The 20,953-nt window shown below is 38.6% G+C and overlaps 1 protein-coding gene across 1 annotated transcript in view; it reads right to left on the reverse strand.

The window, feature by feature from the left end:
* Positions 1-20,953, reverse strand: part of STPG2 (sperm tail PG-rich repeat containing 2) — a 655,681-nt gene that overhangs the window by 260,229 nt on the left and 374,499 nt on the right. The window lies entirely within an intron of this gene.

Genomic DNA, 20,953 nt, shown 5'->3' on the forward strand with positions numbered 1-20,953 from the left:
TTTTCTTTGCTTCCTTGTAAATTTTCTTTTGTTTTCTGCTGTGTGCTTTTTCACTTTGTTTTTGTTTTTCCTTCCTCACCCCAGAAGGCTGCAATTAAGTGTAGCTATGTTTCTCTATAGCTATAGATATATACATACACATACACACATATACATACATACATAGACACATACTTTCCCATACAAGTTCTACTCCTGATCTTTGTTTTTATGTTTGTGCATATCTCTGCTGGGTATGTTATTTTTGGCCAGAGCCCCAGTTGCTTTGCTCTTCAATATATACTGTTCCAAGACCTGCAATCGTTTAATGTCTCTACTGCTAGGTCTTTTGTGATTCTAATTGTGCCACCATCATATTTAAATTGTATTAAAAACATCTCCTCCATCTCTGTCATTTTTTTTTAAATGACAGAGTGTTTTTTAAGTCTTTTTAAAGATCTTCTATGAAATTCTTTTTAGGCAGGTAACCATTTGACATTACTCTTTGGGGGTTTCTTTACTTCAACATCCTCCTCTGAAGATGAACCTTGGGCTTCTTTATTCCCATAATAACTTTCTATGGTTGGATTCTTTCTCCTTTGCCTGTGCATTTTTTGTGGTAATAGCTTAATTTTTGTAATTACCTCTAGCCCTGGGACATGGGGGATGGTGCCTCTTGCCCCAGATCTTCAGTTCTCCCCTCTAGCCCGGAACCAAAGCCAAACCTCCAACCTCCTGTAAGTGCCACAGCCAAGGGCTTTCTGCCCCACTGCTTCTGCACTCACGGGGCATGTGCTGGTTCCTTCCACCCCTGCTGCTCTCCACCACTCTCCATAACACAGCTGGTTCTGGTGTTTCTTGTCAGTAGAGGTTCCCTTGATCTTCCCAGGCTCAGATGCCCAATTCCCCTCAGTGTCCTGGGAGGGGGTAAAAGTTCCTGTGGCTGGGGCCCAGGCAGCCTCCCAAACCAACTAACCCCAGGGCTTGCCCCTGGTTGTTAAAGCAGACCCTAGCCTGGGGGTGTTTACTCTTCACAGGAACCAAACCTCATTCTGGGATGTTTCTTCTGATCTTCTCCCTTTGTCCCAGGAGGACCCTGTTGTGCCCTTATTCTAACTTATTTTTACCCATACTTTCTTTGCCCTAAGGTGCTATTTTATCTCTTTTGTGGGGGAAAATCTTGAGAGCTTGGAATTTTCTGACCTACTCCACCACTTTTCCAGAATCCTCTGTGTGTGTGTGTGTGTGTGTGTGTGTGTGTGTGTGTGTGTTTTGCAGGTGGTTGTAATTACAGTGCTGCTCTGAAAATATTTATGAAAAAAGCTCTATTTTGTGGTTTCCTTTTTGATTACACTCGCAAGATGTATTCCCAACAATGGAATTACTGGGTCAAAGGAAATGATGATTTCTGTAATTTCTCCTAAGTACTGCAATACCACCATCCCCAAGATTTGACAACTTGCAATTCCACCCACCCACAATGAAAGAAATGGATCCTAAATCTTGAGAGCTTTCAGTTTCATCATTTAAAAAAATTCTGTCCAAGGTAAGTGAATATCAATTTCTTTTCCTTTTTCTGTTCATAGACTTAGGAACCCTAACCAATGCAATGACCAGTCAAAACTCTAGAAGACTGATGTTGAAGCATGTTTCTTACCCCTCATCAAGTGTGCTAGGTATAGAATGAAATATACAATTTAAGGCAAGACCAAAGTGTGATTTTGTTTTGTTTGATATAGTTATTGGTAATAAGGAGGGTTCTCTTACTTTGGGAGAAAGTGTTAAGAGGGAGTATGAAAGGAAAAGTGGTTAGAGATACATACACAAAAAAGAAAACTGTCAATAAAACATTTAAATATACACAGAAAACAGAAGGAAGTTCAGGCAGGGGAAACAAAAGAACAGGGCAGTTTGGCTACTATTGTGTTAAATATAATATATACCTTCTTTAAAAAGGAACACTATATGTAATGGATTCATAGTTTGATATACTACACTCTGAAATGTGTATTTTAATTGATACTGGCCAAACACAAAATAAAAAGGGTGATAAAAGAATGTACATTCATAAAAACTAAACAGGTCCTTTAAGACAATATGCACAAGGGAAAACAACAACACAACAATGAACTCTGTGGACAGAAAACCAAGCCTGACTAAGATGAAGAGATGAAAAGATCAATGTTCCTCCCTTCTTCACAGAGGTGGGGGACAAAGGGTGTGTAAATTTCTTTTTGAAAAAAGTTTTTTTATTCTCCCTTTAAATAAAGCCATATAAATTTGTTAGTATATGACGTATTATCTTGAAGTTGCAGTCTGTAACTATTTGGACTCTGAAAGTCTTAAAAATGAAAATCTATTATGGAGTTATAAGAGGTTTTTTTAATTTTTTTATTTTTTTTATTTTTTTAATTGTTATTTTTTTATTTTATTTAAATTTATTTATTTAACATATTTGGTTTTCAGCATTGATTTTCACAACAGTTTGAATTACAAATTTTCTCCCCATTTCTACCCTCCCCCCCACTCCAAGATGGTATATATTCTGGTTGCCCTGTTCCCCAGTCAGCCCTCCCCTCTATTACCCCCCTCTCCTCTCATCCCCTTTTCCCTTCTTTTCTTGTAGGGCAAGATAAATTTCTACGCCCCATTGCCTGTGTATCTTATTTTTTAGTTGCATGCAAAAACTTTTTTTTTGTTTGTTTTTGAACATCTGTTTTTAAAACTTTGAGTTCCAAATTCTCTCCCTTCTTCCCCTCCCACCCACCCTCCCTAAGAAGTCGAGCACTTCAACCTAGGCCACGCATGTATCATTATGTATAACCCTTCCACAATACTCATGTTGTGAAAGGCTAAATACATTTTGCTCTTTCCCAACCCATCCCGCTTTATTGAATTTTCTCCCTTGACCCTGTCCCCTTTCCAAAGTCTTTCTTTTGATTACCTCCACCCCTATCGGCCCTCCCCTCCATCATCCCCCACCTTTTATTTATTTTTTTTAATCTTCCTCCCTCTTCTTTCCTGTGGGGTAAGATACCCAACTGAGTATGTATGGTATTCCCTCCTCAGGCCAAATCTGATGAGAGCAAGGTTCACTCATTCCCCCCTCACCTGCCCTCTCCCCTCCTCCCACAGAACTGCTTCCTCTTGCCAACTTTATGCGAGATAATCCACCCCATTCTATCTCTCCCTATCTCCCTCTCTCAGTACGTTGCTCTCTCATCCCTTAATTTAATTTTATTTCTATTAGATATCTTCCCTTCATCTTCAACTCACCCTGTGTCTGCTCTCTCTCTTTTACATGTATATATATGTATATATATATATATATATATATAAAAACACACACACACATATATATACATACATACACATGCATACATATACACATAGATACATACATACATACACATTCACTTATATATATACATAAACATATATATATATATATATATGCATATTCCCTTCAACTACCCTAATACTGAGGTCTCATGAATCATACACATCATCTTTCCATGTAGGAATGTAAACAAAACAGTTCAACTTTAGTAAGTCCCTTGCAATTTCCGTTTCTTGATTACCGTTTCATGCTTCTCTTGATTCTTGTGTTGGAAAGTCAAATTTTCTATTCAGTTCTGGTCTTTTCACTGAGAAAGCTTGAAAGTCCTCTATTTTATTGAAACTCCATATTTTGCCTTGGAACATGATACTCAGTTTTGCTGGGTAGGTGATTCTAGGTTTTAATCCTAGCTCCATTGACCTCCGGAATATCGCATTCCAAGCCCTTCGATCTCTTAATGTAGAAGCTGCCAGATCTTGGATTATTCTGATTGGGTTTCCACAATACTCAAATTGTTTCTTCCTGGCTGCTTGCAGTATTTTCTCCTTGATCTGGGAGCTCTGGAATTTGGTGACAATATTCCTAGGAGATTTCTTTTTGGGATCTATTTGAGGAGGTGATCGATGGATTCTTTCAATTTCTATTTTGCCCTGTGGCTCTAGAATATCAGGGCAGTTCTCCTTGATAATTTCTTGAAAGATGGTATCTAGGCTCTTTTTTTGATCATGGCTTTCAGGTAGTCCAATAATTTTTAAATGATCTCTCCTGGATCTATTTTCCAGGTCAGTGGTTTTTCCAAGGAGATATTTCACATTGTCTTCCATTTTTTCATTCCTTTGGTTCTGTTTTATAATATCCTGATTTCTCATAAAGTCACTAGCTTCCACTTGCTCCAATCTAATTTTTAAAGTAGTATTTTCTTCAGTGGTCTTTTGGACCTCCTTTTCCATTTGGCTAATTCTGCCTTTCAAGGCATTCTTCTCCTCATTGGCTTTTTGGAGCTCTTTTGCCATTTGAGTTAGTCTGTTTTATAAGGTGTTGTTTTCTTCAGTGTATTTTTCAGTATTTTTTTGGGTCTCCTTTAGCAAGTCATTGACTTGTTTTTCATGGTTTTCTCACATCCTTCTCATTTCTCTTCCCAATTCTTCCTCTACTTCTCTAACTTGCTTTTCCAACTCCTTTTTGAGCTCTTCCATGGCCTGAGACCAGTTCCTGTTTTTCTTGGAGGTTTCTGTTGTAGGCTCTTTGACTTTGTTGACTTCTTCTGGTTGTATGTTTTGGTCTTCTTTGTCACCAAAGGAAGAATCCAAAGTCTGAGACTGAATCTGGGTGCGTTTTCACTGCCTGGCCATATTCCCAGCCAACTAACTTGACCCTTGAGTTTTTCAGTGGGGTATGACTGCTTGTAGATTACAGAGTTCTATGTTCCACGTTTGGGGGGGAAGTGCCAGCTCTGCCGCACCAGCACTGCTCCTTCCCCAACACCCAACCCAAACTAGGCTTAGATCTTCTGCAGGCTGTGCACCCCTGCTCTGATCCGCCACTTAATTCCTCCCACCAGGTGGGCCTGGAGCCGGAAGTAACAACAGCTGTAGCTGCCCCACCTCTGCTGCCCCCGGAGCTGGAAGCCGAACTGCGAACTCCTTCTACTCCTGCAGCTTTTCCCACTAACCTTCTCCGCAGTCTTTGGTATTTGTGGGTTGAGAAGTCTCGTAACTGCCGCAGCTCACTGAATCAGGGCGCTAGGGCCCCCTCCGCCTGGCTTCTGGTCTGGATGGTCCACGCCGCTCAGGCTGGGCTCTGCTCCACTCCGTTCCCAGCTCCCAGCTCCCAGCTCCCAGCTCCGTGTGGGATAGACCTCGCCCAGAGACCATCCAGGCTGTCCTAGGCTGGAGCCCTGCTTCCCTCTGCTGTTTTGTGGGTTCTGCCGTTCCAGAATTGGTTCAGAGCCATTTTTTATAAGTTTTTGGAGGGTCTCGGTACAGAGCTCACACTATTCCCTGCTTACCAGCCACCATCTTGGCTCCGCCCCCCTCAGGGTGTGTAAATTTCATGTATTGTGAGATTTGGGTGTCTGTTGGTTAATTTTGCTGACTGATTTTTTTCCCTTTTTTGTTTTTGGTAACAAAGGATAGATAGATCTTTGGACAGAGAAAGGGGTGGTATATATTTAGAAGTTAAGGTAACACAAAAGCAAACTATATCAAAAAGAAAAGAAATAATAAAAGAATATTTTCTCTCCATATCTTTTGACATGTAAGCCACTGTGGGCCAGGAATCACCCCTGGGACTTTTTAAGAGTTCCTCATATGTATCAAATGTCAAATTTTTAACTGTCATATTTTTCATGAATGTTTTCCCAATTTGTTTTTCTTTTTTTAATTCCATAAGTTTGGGTATATAGAATTTTTTTTAATTTTCATGTAGTCAAGGTCTTCTATATTGTCCATAATAATTCCTCATTTAATTGAAAAAGTTAACCTATCTTCTACAAGTGAATTATTCGACTTTATTTTTCAATCTTTTTTTATACTTAAAAAAAAATAAGCCCCACCGCATAAATCAGTAAGCTGTATGATATAAGATGTGAGTCACAATCCCTCTCCTTTGAGATCACCAAATAATTTTCCCCAATACATTTGTTAAATAATGCATCATTTCCCCAGTTTATTATTTTCTATGGTTTCATTAGTACTAATCATTTGCACACATGATTTATTCATGTTATGTGTTTACCTATTACTACAATTGAACATCCTATGGCTTTCTTTTTTGTCCTTCAAAATTCAGTGCTTTGAAACATTATAAACTAATAATAGTGACTACTTTTTATTTACACAATAAGGCCTGTATAGCAAGATGCAAGTCAACATATTTTCCCCATCTAAGATAACTTCTGTCTTCTTAAACTCTTTTTCAGGATAGAATTATGGCTGCGCAGAATTGGAATGTACCTCAGAGCTCATCTAATAAAGTCATGCCTGAAATGGAAATCTCTTCTATAATATTCCTGATATCTGGCCAAAATGTATTCACTTTTAGACTTCTAGTAACAGAGAACTCACTATATCCAGAAACATCCAATTCTATCCTTGGATAATTCAAATTGTTAGGAAGGTTTTTTTTTCCTTTATATTATATTGAAATTGTCCCTCTAAAAACTTCTATCTGCTGGTCCTAATGCTCTCCACTAGGGCTAAGGAGAATAAGTTTAATCCTTTGTCAAACTGAAGCCTTTCAAATTCTCGAAGACAGCTACTACACTCCCCTTACATCCTCTCTTGCCTAAGCTAATTATCTCCACTTACTTTTTGCAGATTCTCATGTGCCATGGTTTCGAGTTTCCTCAACAAAGTTGTCAAACTCTTCTAAATATTCTCCATCTTACCAACATCATTTCTAAAGTGTGATACCCAAGACCTGCTCAGACATATTCTGACCAGGAAAAGTACATTGAGATTATTATCTCCCTTATTTCTTGACACAACATCCCTTAAATTATCATTTACTTTTTCATAAATGCTTTTAGCATGACAAGTAAAATGTAATTTCCTTAAAGACACAGATCATATCTAATATTTCTTTGCATCTTCTGCAACAGTTTTATGGACATTGTAGATTCTCAGTAAATAATGACTATATGAAGACATGAAACACAAAGAGAAGTCTGTGGCCTTAGCTATATATTTTTTTACCCTATTATGTCTTTAACATGAGAGATGAAGAAATTTCTACTCAACACCTGGTTTACATTCCTCTTCTATATTTATCAAGTAGCATTTTATGTTTGGGCATTTTTTTGAGCTCCATGAGGCAAGCGACTTTTTCTTATTTAATTGGTCTTCCTTATCCCCATCTCTACCTCCAATGCCTGGTAGAGTTCAGATTAAGTATTAAATAAATGTTTGTTGAAGTGGAAGGAGTGAACATATCTTGGGTCATATTTCCAAGGAATGGAAAGTAGAAAAGACAGGGGAAAAAGAGAGAGAGAGAGAGAGAGAGAGAGAGAGAGAGAGAGAGAGAGAGAGAGAAACAGAGACACACAGAGACAGATACACAGAGACAGAGAGACAGAGAGAGACACACACACACCGAGAAACACAGAGAGAGACAGAGAGAGTAGTAGTCAGAAAGGTAAGACTAGTGTACTAAAATGAAAATCAGATGAGAATTGAGTTTCAGAAGGTCATGTCATATTACTATAGAGAGGTCAAGAAGAATGCAAAGTGAGATGAAGCTATTGGAGACAGCCACTGGGAAGTGGTTATGCACTTTTAGGAGAGTGGTAATGATAGAAACTGGGTTTCAGGGAATTATGGAGTGAATGAGTAGTAAGTAGAAATGGTAACAAGAGGCATAGAATGCCTTAAAAGTTTGTCAGTGACAGAAAGCAAGGGAATATGATGTTACACAGGGAAAAGTAAGGTCAAGAAAATTTTTTTTGTATTGTGCTTTCTAGAACAGGTGAAAAGTACATGTTTGAAGACTGAGGGAAAGAAGTCCTTGTAGAGAGAAAAGTTGAAGATGCTAAACAAAAGGTGGGGCTGGGTGAGAGTGGAGGGCTATAATTGAAGTTTTAAGCTCCTGGAGAAGGCAGGAAACAAAGAGGTTAACTGTGAAAAGGAAAGACACCTCTGTCTCTGAGAGAGGATGGGGGAAATGGGCTTAGGAGACAGACAACCTGAAGCAGAGACAAGAGAAGATGGAAGAGCTCATACCAGATGGCCTTAATTTTCCCTGAAAGGTCATTAAGATAGCTCTGAGGTTGAAGCAATGCGAATGATATCTTTGGGGTTTCTGAGGAAAGGAGAAGGGTTTGGAGTGGTTGTCATAAGGAGTGATTAGGGGAATCAAAGAAGATGAATCAAAAATTGCTAAGGCGCAGTGAGAATGGAGGTTAAATAGCATAAAATTGTAGCAGGTCAGTTTTACATGGTTTTGTACCTTTTTCCTGTAATCCTTTCTTGTGTCTGGGAAGCAAGAGGGGAAAAAGTAGACTCAGTATTGAGTCAAGATTGATTCAAGTTTGGAGACTTTTACAGTAAATTGCATTGCAAAATACACTAAGGTTCAGGAAATTTAAAGGTAGCTGGGTGACACAGTGGATAGAGAACCTGGCCTAGAGATGAGAAGAGCTGAGTTCAATTCTGGCCTCAGACACTGACTAGCTGTGTGACCCTGGGCAAGTCAACAAAGCCTGTTTTGCCTCGGTTTCCTCTTCAGCAAAATGAGCTTGAGAAGGAAATGGCAAATGATAAGATAAAAAGGAATTAGAAATTTTTAAAAAGGATAAAAGGAATTAAAGATTTTAAAAAAGGAAAGAATGAGCAGGGGGACAAACATTGAGTTCAGCATCTCTCAAAATTTCTCTTAGCATCTCCCCCACCATACAGCCCACATTCTGACAATCATCCTTATCTTCATTCCACTTCCCCTACCATTGCACTCCCAACCTTAGCCTCCATCCCTGGGTCACTCAGGTCTGGTAGTTGAGTTTTTGTTTAATAGTGTCAAGAACCAGGCTCTATAAAACTTCCTGGCCACCTTCACAATGTAATGTCTGGAGTCTGGCAAGGATAAACTATCTTCCCACTCCTACACCTTCTTACTTTCCTTTTCATTAGTATGTAAGCTCCTTGGGGACAGTCACTATCTTGATTACTTATATTAATATCCCCAGTGCTTAGCACAGGCCCTTACCCACAGTAACTACTCAATAAATGCCTGGTCATTCTCTCTGTCTCTATTATCTATCTATTGTTGCAACAATTTGGCTAGCAGCTGTTGTGGGGATGAAAAACCAACACAAGCCCAACAACAAGAACGCTGCCAGCACAGGTTCTTTTGATCTGCTTTACTAAGGAAAGTAACGTTAAGGGGTTAACAATCTCATTTTAATCCAACATATACATATAAACTCAGTTCAGGAGGAAAAGCCAGCAACCTTAACTTCAGAGTAAATACAAATACAAACATACATTAGAAACAGACCAAATCACAATTCATGGTTGCCAAAAAGCATCAACATCTGAGTTCATGACCTTGACAATGGCTGGCCCAGAGTCACGCTCCACTCCTTCTGTGGCTCAGAGCTCCCAGGGAGAACATCACCCTCTGGATTTATATATCTTGTTCAGGGTCAAAGGCGAGTCACACATGCAACTCACCCACGTGACCTAAAAGCATCACAAAAATGCAGCTTAAACCCACATGGTCTAAAAGCCTATGATGCCACAAACATGTCACTCAAGCCCATGTAAACTAGGCTTTCCCTTGAGGCAAATAGGTCATCAAGGACTCCTAATTTAATCAAGGAAACAAAGGCCAAACTCTTCAAGGGCACTTGATTGAATAAGTGCTAAAAACCCTCCTTAATTACCCATACATCTGTCTATCTATCTATCTATCTATCCATCCATCCATCCATCTATCCACCTGTCTGTCCATCTCTCTATCCATCTATTTAAATGTCAGCATCTTTAATGTCCACATTGATAGTTCATTTCATAAATTCACCTCGTAGGTCCCCACCCTTCTTTACTTGCCTTTATTTACATTTCCTATCAGCCTTTCCCCAGAACAGCCCACCCTAGGCTTCACTGTCATGTTGAACTAATCTACTTTCAGGATCTCATATCTAGAGCTCATATCTTCTCCTTTTCTTCCAGGTGTCATATTTATTTTCCTTTTATAACTTCTTTATCCATGAATAGCAGATCTCAATTCATAGTGCTCCTCCCAAAATGCTGGGTACACATATCTTCCTGAACAGATTATATTTAATGGTCACTTCAGTTCAGTCAACCACTATTGAATTCTTGCTATGGGCTATGTGCTGTACTAGGTGCTGCAGGGAATATAGAAATCATTAAGGCATGCCCTGTACCTTCAAATACAATGTACTAGAGCAGGAGTAGGGAACCTGAGGCATTGAGGCCACATGTGGCCCTCCAGGTCCTCAAGTGTGACCCTTTGACTGAATCCAAATTTCACAGAACAAATCCCCTTAATAAAAGGATTCGTTCTGTAAAACTCAGTTGTTCTGTAAAACTCGGACTCAGTCCAAAGGCCTTGAGGCCACATGTTCCCCAACCCCTGTACGAGAAGAAATACTGCATGCATAATAACTCTGCAAATACCTTAAACTTCCTGGTTTTTGTTGTTGTTCAGTCATGTCTAACTCTTTGTGGTCCCATTTGGGGTTTTCTTGGCAAAGATACTAGAGTAGTTTGCCATTTCCTTCTCCAGCTCATTTTACAGATGAAGAATTAAAGCAAATGGGGTTAAGTGACTTGCCCAGGGTCACACAGGTAGTAAGTATCTGAGGCCAGCTTTGAACCCAGGAAGATGGGTTTTCCTGATTCCAAGCCCAGTGCTCCATCCACTGCATACCTAGCTGCTCTTTACCTTACAGTAGAAGAATATGTTGAATATAGTTTACCCAGGTTAATTATTGAGTGATACTAATCCTTGGCCAATGAAATTCAGTCCAAATACATCTCAATACCAAGAAGACTTGAAAGAGAAGTATTTTTTTTATCAAGATGGTGTTATTACACTCCAATTCTAGAGAATCTTGGCAAATTATGGTAAATTCATAAATCCATTAGGAGGAAGATCCCACAGTTGGAATTCACCTGGGAGATGGGATTTTTAAATGTTGCATTACATCTATATTTTATTTAAAATAGAGGGATGGATTTATTCCACAAGCTTCTGCTGATGTGGTATGTTCCATACTGGCAAACCACAAACTCCTCCTAAACTCAATCTATATCTAGATTACCCAGTGAATATCTCAAGATGGATTTCTTAGGAACGGAGGAGACTGAGAAAGTGAGAGGTCAGAATGTTAGAAGAGTCACTCGGCCATTCACTAAGGCAGTCACACCTCAGTTCTGCCTACCTGAAATTCACATTTAACATAATGAAATATGAGATTATCTTTTTTAATTAAAAAATGACCTTTTACCTTACTGACCATTTCACTTCTCCTGCTATTCAACCTGATAATGATTTCCATTCTGTCAATACCGCCTTATTGTCCAAGTCATTTGCTCAGTCCTATAGTGGCTTCATTTCCTTCCCTTTATATTCTTAACCCTATTGTTAGCCATTTTAGCCCCTAACTTCTCTGCTCCTGTCCTTTTGTTGTCTTGCTTATTCTTAACCCTGTGTAATATCCAGCTTCCATCTTCTCTCTTCCAATTCCCAAGTCATCAAGCACTGTTGAAGGAAGATACAAAATCACACTGTCAATGACAAATTCACGTTATGTAATTTCAACTGGGCCTTCACTCCTATACAACAATTCTAGTTATTTTTGTTTGCTTCCCAACAGTAGCTTTGCCAAACCATCTCCACTTTCCTTAAGCTGTCAAATCTATGTACAAATCTACCACACAACAGACTGAGACCAGCTATCTTGTATTTTCCCATATGTCCTCCTCCATTGCTCAAACTCTGTGTCTTTCCCTCTCTTCCTTTTCTTAATCATATCCATCCTCTAGATAGCAGTTCTCAAACTTTTTGGTCACAGGTCCCCATTACATTGTTAAGAATTGTTGAGGATGCCCCCAAGAGCTTCTGTTTATGTGAGTTAGATCTCTCAATATTTAACATATTAAAAATTAAAGCATTTTAGAAATTATGAAAATAATTTTGACCTCCTGGACCCCTTGAAAACATCTCAGTTCCTAGCAGTCCCCAGACCATACTTTGAGAACCACTGCTCTATGCCCTTGCTCTACTGATCATTTCTTCTCTCATTTTCAATGGTTTCCTGTCTATTGAGTCTTTCCTCTCTACCTGCAAATATTCCTAGGTTTATCCTAAATAAATCTTGCTTTCATTCTGCCATCATCTTTCCTCCCCTATACTTATAAAATTCTAGAACTTCTCTGCTGCTTCTCTTTTCTATTTATGTATAACTCAATACCCTACATTCTGGCTTCACCATCAATCCATTAAAACATCTTAATTGTCAAATTCAATGGACTTTTTCAGTTCTTTTCCTCTTTGACTCATGTGGAACACTAGACACTTTTGATTGCTCCTCCTGCCACACACACACACACACACACACACACACATGCACACACACACACACACACACACACACAATTTTCTTTTGTTTTTTTTTTTTTACTTCCATAATACTGCTCTCTCTAGTTTCTCTTCCTACCTATTAATCTTTTTTCACTGGTTTATCTTTGTCTTCTCAAATACTGTGCAAGTGTTCCCAAAGGATCTGTCCTTGGTCTTCATCTCTTTTCTCTTTATACTGTCTTGTTTATTCATTTTACCTCTATGCAAATGACTCTGAAATATATGTGTGTCTTATATACATATATATTCGAAAATAGAATAGAATAGATAGATAGATAGATAGATAGATAGATAGATAGATAGATAGATAGATCCCCATTCTCCATATATTTGCCAGCCCAGATCTTATCTTTAAATTCCAATTTGCTGAGGTGGAACTTTTTCCCTTCCACCTCTAGAACTGTTCCAGCATCCAGTTGGTTGGAATCCTAGAGTGGTTAGGGGGAACCTGGTGCTATGTTGCCTGAAATCCACATCTGGAAATTGAATTGTATTTAACAAACTATTTGCCATAATAATAATTTCTTTTCTCATGGTATTCTTTTGCTATCTTCATGCTGACTCCCTGAAATATGTTTCTGCCATCTTTCTCTTCACTCTTCTTTTCTCTTATCTATCTTAATTAATGATGGCTCAGTTGAGAAACTGGGCATGACTGGGCAATCAAAAAGATAAATGAAAGCTGGCACTGTTACTCTCCTCTCTATCTCAGCATAGAGATCCTGACCCCATCCACACAAAATATTGGTAAAAGAAAACAGAATTTGGGCAGCTCAGCAAATGAGAAAACTCATAAATGGCTATTCTGATATTTCAGACTCATCATATTTCTAATTTGTCAAGAAAGAACATATCCTACATTAAAATTTCACTTTTCATAATTTATAAAGACAATATTATTATAGTGGTATTATTAGAAAGCGTAATTGTACATTAAATCTCCTTAGTAATAATCATATTGGAAAAGGGGCTTCTTTAAATCTTTAAGGTCCAGGATTTAAGCTTAAGATTAGAATGGATATTCAAAGAAGAACAGATACATAGTTAATGATAGAAATTTTTTAAAAAGGCTTCATTTAAAACTTTAAAATGGAAGGCTATGCCTAGACACCACTATTTCTATTCTAACACCAGTACAAGTAGGTTCTGACATGTACAGTCACAGTTCTACAACTTTAGTGGAAAAGCATATGTAATTCTGTTCTCTCAGTTGACATGTAAGGTCATAGAACAAAGGCCATTTAACTGTGAAACAGTATAGAGAATAAGAACTTGAGATACTAGGTATCTTTATATAAAATGAGAATGATATGTATGTATATATATATATATGTTACATGGTAATTAAATTTATCATTCCTCTTATAAACCAAAGTATGGATTTAAATGCTTCTGTTTAATACAATGTCACAAACTATTGTGAACACAAACTATTATTAATGACTGTGTGAATATTTTCATAAGGAGCTAATTGAAAATTGCAACTTCAGCTATCAAGATTTATGAAGGTTAATTCAACAGGTAAGGCAATTATGCAAACACTACTGTAATGGTAAGTTTCACTTTCAATTATTAAAAAATATAGTCTGTCCTCTGGCCTTGCCATTCTGCTGAAACTGATAAATATTTACATTCTGAATCATAACTCATTAAGACAGTGGAAATTATTTAAAGGATTTTTAGTAAATTTGCTTTTCTTTGAATCCCTTCAAGGGCCATAAGGTGACATAAAACTTCACTTAAGAGTGAGCTTGCTCCATTTCTACATTAGATGCTTTAGATATACTTTAGGTGCTTTAGATTTAAAACTTTAAAAAAAAATTTTGGTTTATTGAGTTAAATGGCTTTATATTAAACTACATTCCCCATCAAATGTGCTGCTGACACTGACACACTATGTGATGCAGGTCAGAGCTTTCTCCTGCTTCACAGCACTGGTTCAAGGGTAGATTATGCACAAGAAAGCATTTATTTATTTACCAAAATGCCACATTTTAATCACAGGTCATAGAAGAATAAAACTTCTCATTCCAAATGAAACACCTATAAAAAGTCTGTCTGAACCATGATGAGTATATAATGGAAAAAAATAAAGAGCAGGTGATTCTCATAATTATATATTTTCCAGCTCTGTGCCAGCTCACTCTCTATGAAATGTCAACCAATGCTACAGGGCAAAACTGGAAGAGAACAGAAAAAATGAGTAATTTAAAGGGAGAATCTGTACTGCTGGTCCCTCAATGGGACCATTACAGTGCATTAGGAAAGAACAGGCCATAACTGTTTTTATAAATTAAAGCTTTAAAATATTATATAGCAAAAAGAATGAGTTCTTTTGTAATGAGTTAAAAGTATATGATTTATGTATTAGTAACTTATTTTGAATATGAGGTATTATTTTCGACACGAGAAAGAAAATTGAATCTCAATCATGCAAATGTTGCAAGATAAAGGGTCCTTTAGGAAGCCGTTCCCAGAAATTGACTGGTTACCTTTAAACAAGACCATTTAGGAAGCTGAGGTTTTGTGGAACACATTTTCTCAAACTTTGATTCTCTTCTTAAACTCTTACAAATCAACCACTGATCAAAAACAAAAGATTAGCTCATGGGGAAGTTTTCTCACCAATGCCTTTGCCACATTTAGGTTTAATGGTCTTCAGGTGGTTGTGAGACTCAACCGCACTGGATTCAAAGGGCCTTTCAGATTATGACCAGAGAATTGCATTAAATGAAGCAGACTGGGGTGGGGGAGAAAAAAAAAAGAAAACCACACTTACACGCAAGGACATAATGTTACGTGAACTTTCATGGTTACCATATTTAAAAACTACAACTGCATGATCATCCTTGCTTAGAAACAAAGAGCTACACTTCAGATTACAAGGGAACAAGGGTTCTAAGAAGAAAGAGGAGTCTCATTGTAGAAGTTTCTTCATAGTAATTAGTTTGCCATGACCCCCAAGGAAATGTTTATTATACAACTATCTTGTATGGCACTTGATGGCTTATGTAGGCCCTCACCACAACCTTGGGATGGATGGTGTAAGTAGAATTGCAATTAAAGATCGGTAAACAGAGGTACAGAGAGCTTGGATGACTTGCCAAGGTTACAACTAGTAAGTGGCAGAGCAAGGAAGTGAAACCAGAACTTGGGGCTCTAAATCCAGTGCTTTTCACCTTATGTCACAGCCAGGAGGCACAACAAAGTACAAAGCACTGGGCCTGGAATCTGGGAGATCTGAGTTCAGATCCATCCTCTGACATTTACTAAATGTGTGACCCTCGGCAAGTCACTTAATCTTTATAGTCTCAGTTTCCTCACTGTAAAACAGAGATAATAATAGTGCCTACCTTCCAGGGCTGTTGTGAGGATAAAATAATGTGATAATTTTCATCAATATTTTAGTTTTCAGCACTGATTTCCACAATATTTTGAGTTACAAATTTTCTCCCCATTTCTGTCCCCCCACACACTCCAAGTTGGCATATATTCTGATTGCCCCATTCCCCAGTCAGCCCTCCCTTCTGTCACCCCACTCCCCTCCCATCCCCTTTCCCCTTCCTTTCTTGTAGGGCGAGATAGATTTCTATACCCCATTCCCTATACATCTTACTTCCCAGTTACATGCAAAAACAACTTTTTTTTGAGTATCTGCTTTGAAAACTTTGGGTTCCAAATTCTCTCCCCTCTTCCCTTCTCACCCACCCTCCCTAAGAAGGCAAGAAATTCAACATAGGCCACACATGTATCATTATGTAAAACACTTCCACAATAATCATGTTGTGAAAGACTAACTATATTTCCCTCCATCCTATCCTGTCCCCCTTTACTCAATTTTCTTCCGTGATCCTGTCCCTTTTCAAAAGTGTTTGCTTTTGATTACCTCCTTCCTCTATCTGCCCTACCTTCTATCATCCCCCCTTTTTATCCCCTTCCCCCTACTTTCCTATGGGGTAAGATACCCAATTGAATGTGTGTGTTATTCCCTCCTCAAGTCAAATCCAATGAGAGCAATATGCACTCATTCTTGTCACCTGCCCCCTCTTCCCTTCCAACAGAACTGCTTTTTCTTGCCACTTTTATGTGAGATAATTTACCCCATTCTATCTCTCCCTTTCTCCCTCTCTCAATGTATTCCTCTCTTACCCCTTAATTTTATTTTATTTTTTTAGATATCATCCCTTCATATTCAACTCACCCTGTACCCTCTGTCTACTTCAACTACCCTAATACTGAGAAAGGTCTCATGAATTATACACATCATCTTTCCATGTAGGAATGTAAACAAAACAGTTCAACTTTAGTAAGTCCCTTGCAATTTCTTTTTCTTGTTCTTTTTCTTGATTACCTTTTCATGCTTCTCTTGATTCTTATATTTGGAAGTCAAATTTTCTATTTGGCTCTGGTCTTTTCACTGAGAAAGCTTGAAAGTCCTCTATTTTATTGAAAATCCATATTTTGCCTTAGAGAATGATACTCAGTTTTGCTGGATAGGTGATTCTTGGTTTTAATCCTAGCTCCTTTGACCTCTGGAATATCATATTCCAAGCCCTTTGATCTCTTAATGAAGAAGCTGCTAGATCTTGTAGTATTCTTATTGTGTTTCCACAATACTCAAATTGCTTCTTTCTGGCTGCTTGCAATATTTTCTCCTTGACCCGGGAACTCTGGAATTTGGCAACAATATTCCTAGGAGTTTTCTTCTTGGGATCTTTTTCAAGAGGCGATCGGTGGATTCTTTCACTTTCTATTTTACCCTCTGGTTCTAGACTATCAGCGCAGTTCTCCTTGATAGTTTCTTGACTCTTTTTTTGATCATGGCTTTCAGGTAGTTCAATAATTTTTAAATTATCTCTCCTGGATCTATTCTCAAGGTCAGTGGTTTTTCCAGTGAGATATTTCACATTGTCTTCCATTTTTTCATTCCTTTGTTTCTATTTTATAATTTCTTGGTTTCTCATAAAGTCACTAGCCTCCACTGACTCCAATCTAATTTTTAAGGTGGTATTTTCTTCAGTGGTCTTTTGGGCCTCCTTTTCCATTTGACTAATTCTGCCTTTCAAGGCATTCTTCTCCTCATTGGCTTTTTGGAGCTCTTTTGCCATTTGGGTTAGTATATTTTTAAGGTGTTATCTTCTTCAGTATTTTTGGGGTCTCCTTTAGCAAGTCATTGACTTGTTTTTCATGATTTTCTTGCAGCCCTCTCATTTCTCTTCCCAATTTTTCCTCTACTTCTCTAACTTGCTTTACCAAATCCTTTTTGAGCTCTTCCATGGCCTGAGACCAATTCATATTTTTCTTGGAGGCTTTTGATGTAGGCTTTTTGACTTTGTTGACGTCTTCTGGCTGTACGTTTTGATCTTCTTTCTCACCAAAAAAAGATTCTAAAGTCTGAGTCTGAGTCCATTTTCACTGCTTATTCATGTTCCCAGCCAAGTACTTGACCCTTGACCTTTTTGTCAGGGTATGACTGCTTGTAGAGAGTAAGCTTTATGGGCTGTGCTGTTTTCAGAGGTACTTCTGTAGCCGCAAGCTCTGCCACAGAAGCACTTCTCCTCCCCCAAGAACTGCCAACCAATACTGTGACCCAGATCCAAGCAGGGCAAAGTGCTCTCTGCACTCCTCCTCTCATCACTGCTCAATTCCTCCCACCTTGTGGGCCAGGAACTTAGGAAGCAGCTGAGGCTGGAGGTCTGGTAGCAGCCGCAAGAGCTTCCTGCTGCTGCCACCACTGCCATGCCACCTCTGCCATCCCCAGGGCTGGGGCTGGACCACTCTCACCCCTATCCAGCAGTTTTCCCACTAACCTGCTCCGTGGTCTTTGGCATTTGTGGGTTGAGAAGTCTGGTAACTGGCACAGCTCAATGATTCATGGCCCTCAGGCCTGCTCTGCCCAACTCCCTGCCTGGTTGGTCCTGGTACAGCCCACACTGGGTGGTGCTCTGTTCCCAGCACCATGCGATAGAGCATTCCCAGCCACCATCCAGGCTGTCCTGGGCTGGAAACCTGCTTCCCTCTGCTATTTTGTGGGGTCTGCAGGTCTAGAACTTGTTCAGAGCCATTTTTTACAGGTGTTTGTAGGGATTTGGGAGAGAGCTGAAGCAAGTCCCTGGTTTCCAGCCATCATCTTGGCTCCACCCCCGACATGATTATTCTAAAGTACTTAGTGTCTGGCATACAGAAGGTTCATAATACATGCTTGTTCCCTTCCTTCTCTCTCTACATTACTACTTAAAGAAAATAAGAAATCATTAGGCACCCACCTGGAATATGTTTTTTGGGCTGTTGGTGGGGTGATTCAGAGGGAAGACTCTCAAGGACCAATGCGTAAAAACATAAGCACACAAATTTAACTTGGTTGGAGATTTCTGCTCCTTCTTTTCACCATGGTAAATATCTCTAGTTCTCTCCACTGATCCCCCTATTTAATTCAATTGACACAATTTTTTTCAAGTGGCCACTGGGTGCCAGGCATTATGCTAGATGTTGGGGATAAAACAGTCCCTGCTTTCAAGCAGCTTACATTCTACTAGGAATGGAAAAGCAACATGTAAATAAAATAAGTAAATATAAAATATGTACTTAGTAAATGCAATTTGAGAGATATTAGGGAGGTATAAGAGGAGTAATATCTACTGTTATTCTGGATGAGATTAACAGTAATAAGAGGGGAAGGATCTTATCATATGGGATAGCTTTTCCATAATGTGGAAAAGAAACCATCCATGGGACTTATTAATCTAGGCCTAGGGAAATAAGACTCAAATCTCTGCTGGAGATACCTAAGGCATAAAAACCCAGGGCCTGATTAATCAGCACCCCTCACTGCTGACACAGATGTCCCACTGCCATCAATACACACTTCTGATTGAGCAGTGATGCCTGAGTAAATCAGTCCTACATTTTTGCTAAATATCCTTTCCAAGCTATTGGTACGTAGATTCCTTTTCTTAAAATGCTATATTGTATTCAAGTGTCTCATTTCAATCCAAGCTTGGGTCTTAGCCAACCCAGAATAGTGAGAGTGGTAAGAAAAAGGAGGATCCAAAAAGTTGCTGTTTTTTTTTGGCAGGAGGTAACACAAGCTGAGCCTTGAGTGGAGTTAAGGGTTAAAAGAGAAGATGAGGAAGGAGAACATTCTTAGGAATGGAGGATAGACTGTACAAAGGGAACAAGGAAAACTGGAATGTCACGGAATGTCACGTACAAGAAACAGGAAGCCAGTTTAGCTAGAATATAGAATGTCTGAGGCAGAATGATGGAAAATCAGTCTAGAAAGAGAGTTTGAAGTCATATTGTAGCTTTAAGTGCCAAACAGATGAACTTGCAATATAGAGCCACAGAGACATCTTGAATTCTGAGACTTCTTGAGCAGAATGACCTCTTCAGGCTCAGGCCTAAACTTTAAAAATAGCACTCTGGCATCAATGTGGAAAATGGAAGTGAGTGTGAAAGGAATGAAGTCAGGAAGAACCATAGATATTGTATGATTCAAGACAATTCCAAGGTACCAAGTATGAAAAATGCTATCCACCTCTAGAGAGAAAACTGATGAACTCTGAATGCATATCGAAGCAATTTTTAAACTTTATTTTTCTTGGGCTTTTTCTGTTTTCTATTATAACATGGCTAATATGGAAATGTTTTGTATGGCTTCACATGTATAATCAACATATTGCTTGCTTTCTCAAGGAGTGGGGAAGGCACAGGAGAGAGAAATCGAGAGAGAGCAAGATTGAGAGAGAGACAGAGAGCAAGAGAGAGAGAGAGAGATGGAATTTGGAACTCAAAATTCTTAAAAATGAATATTACATTTTTACGTACAATTGGGAAATACTTCAGGAAATAAATACAAATATGTATTTTAAAAAGAGGCTATTGTAGTCCTCAATGTGAAATCTGATGAAGGTATAAACTAGGGTGGTGGCCATGTGAGTAGGGAGAAAAGGATAAGCTAGATTGAATAAGAATGACAACTGTTGCCATTGTTGTGAAGCTGGGTGATTATATAAGGATGGTGATACCCTTGACAGACCTAGGGAGATTAAGAAAAGGGATAGAAAGGGGTAAGGAGAAAACAGTTAAGAGGCAAGGAAGATGATGTATTCTCTTTTGGGTATGTTGAGTTTGAAATGCTTATGGGATATTCATATATGATATGGATAAAATGTGACTGGAGATGAGGATCAGTATTCCTACCCTTCTGATGGATATGGAGAGCGTATAGTCATCAAAACAGAAATAATAATTTAACCCATGAAAGTTGATACGATCACTGAGGTTCAATGCGTAAAGAGAAGAGGACAGAATTTTGTAGTATATCTGCTTCTAGGAATCGAATATGGATAATGACTCAGCAAAGAAAAGTATTCAGGAGAGGACAGAAAACAATGTCAGATGTAGAGAAATTGAGAAGGAGGTAGACAAAGAGAAAGTCTTTGAATTTGGCAAATAATGGCAACCTTTGTGAGGGCAGTTTTAGAAAAACAGTTAGGATTGGAAGCCATATTACATTCAAGAAAT

Source organism: Trichosurus vulpecula, chromosome 6 (genome assembly GCF_011100635.1).
Source record: "Trichosurus vulpecula isolate mTriVul1 chromosome 6, mTriVul1.pri, whole genome shotgun sequence".
NCBI classification, from domain to species: Eukaryota; Metazoa; Chordata; class Mammalia; order Diprotodontia; family Phalangeridae; genus Trichosurus; species Trichosurus vulpecula.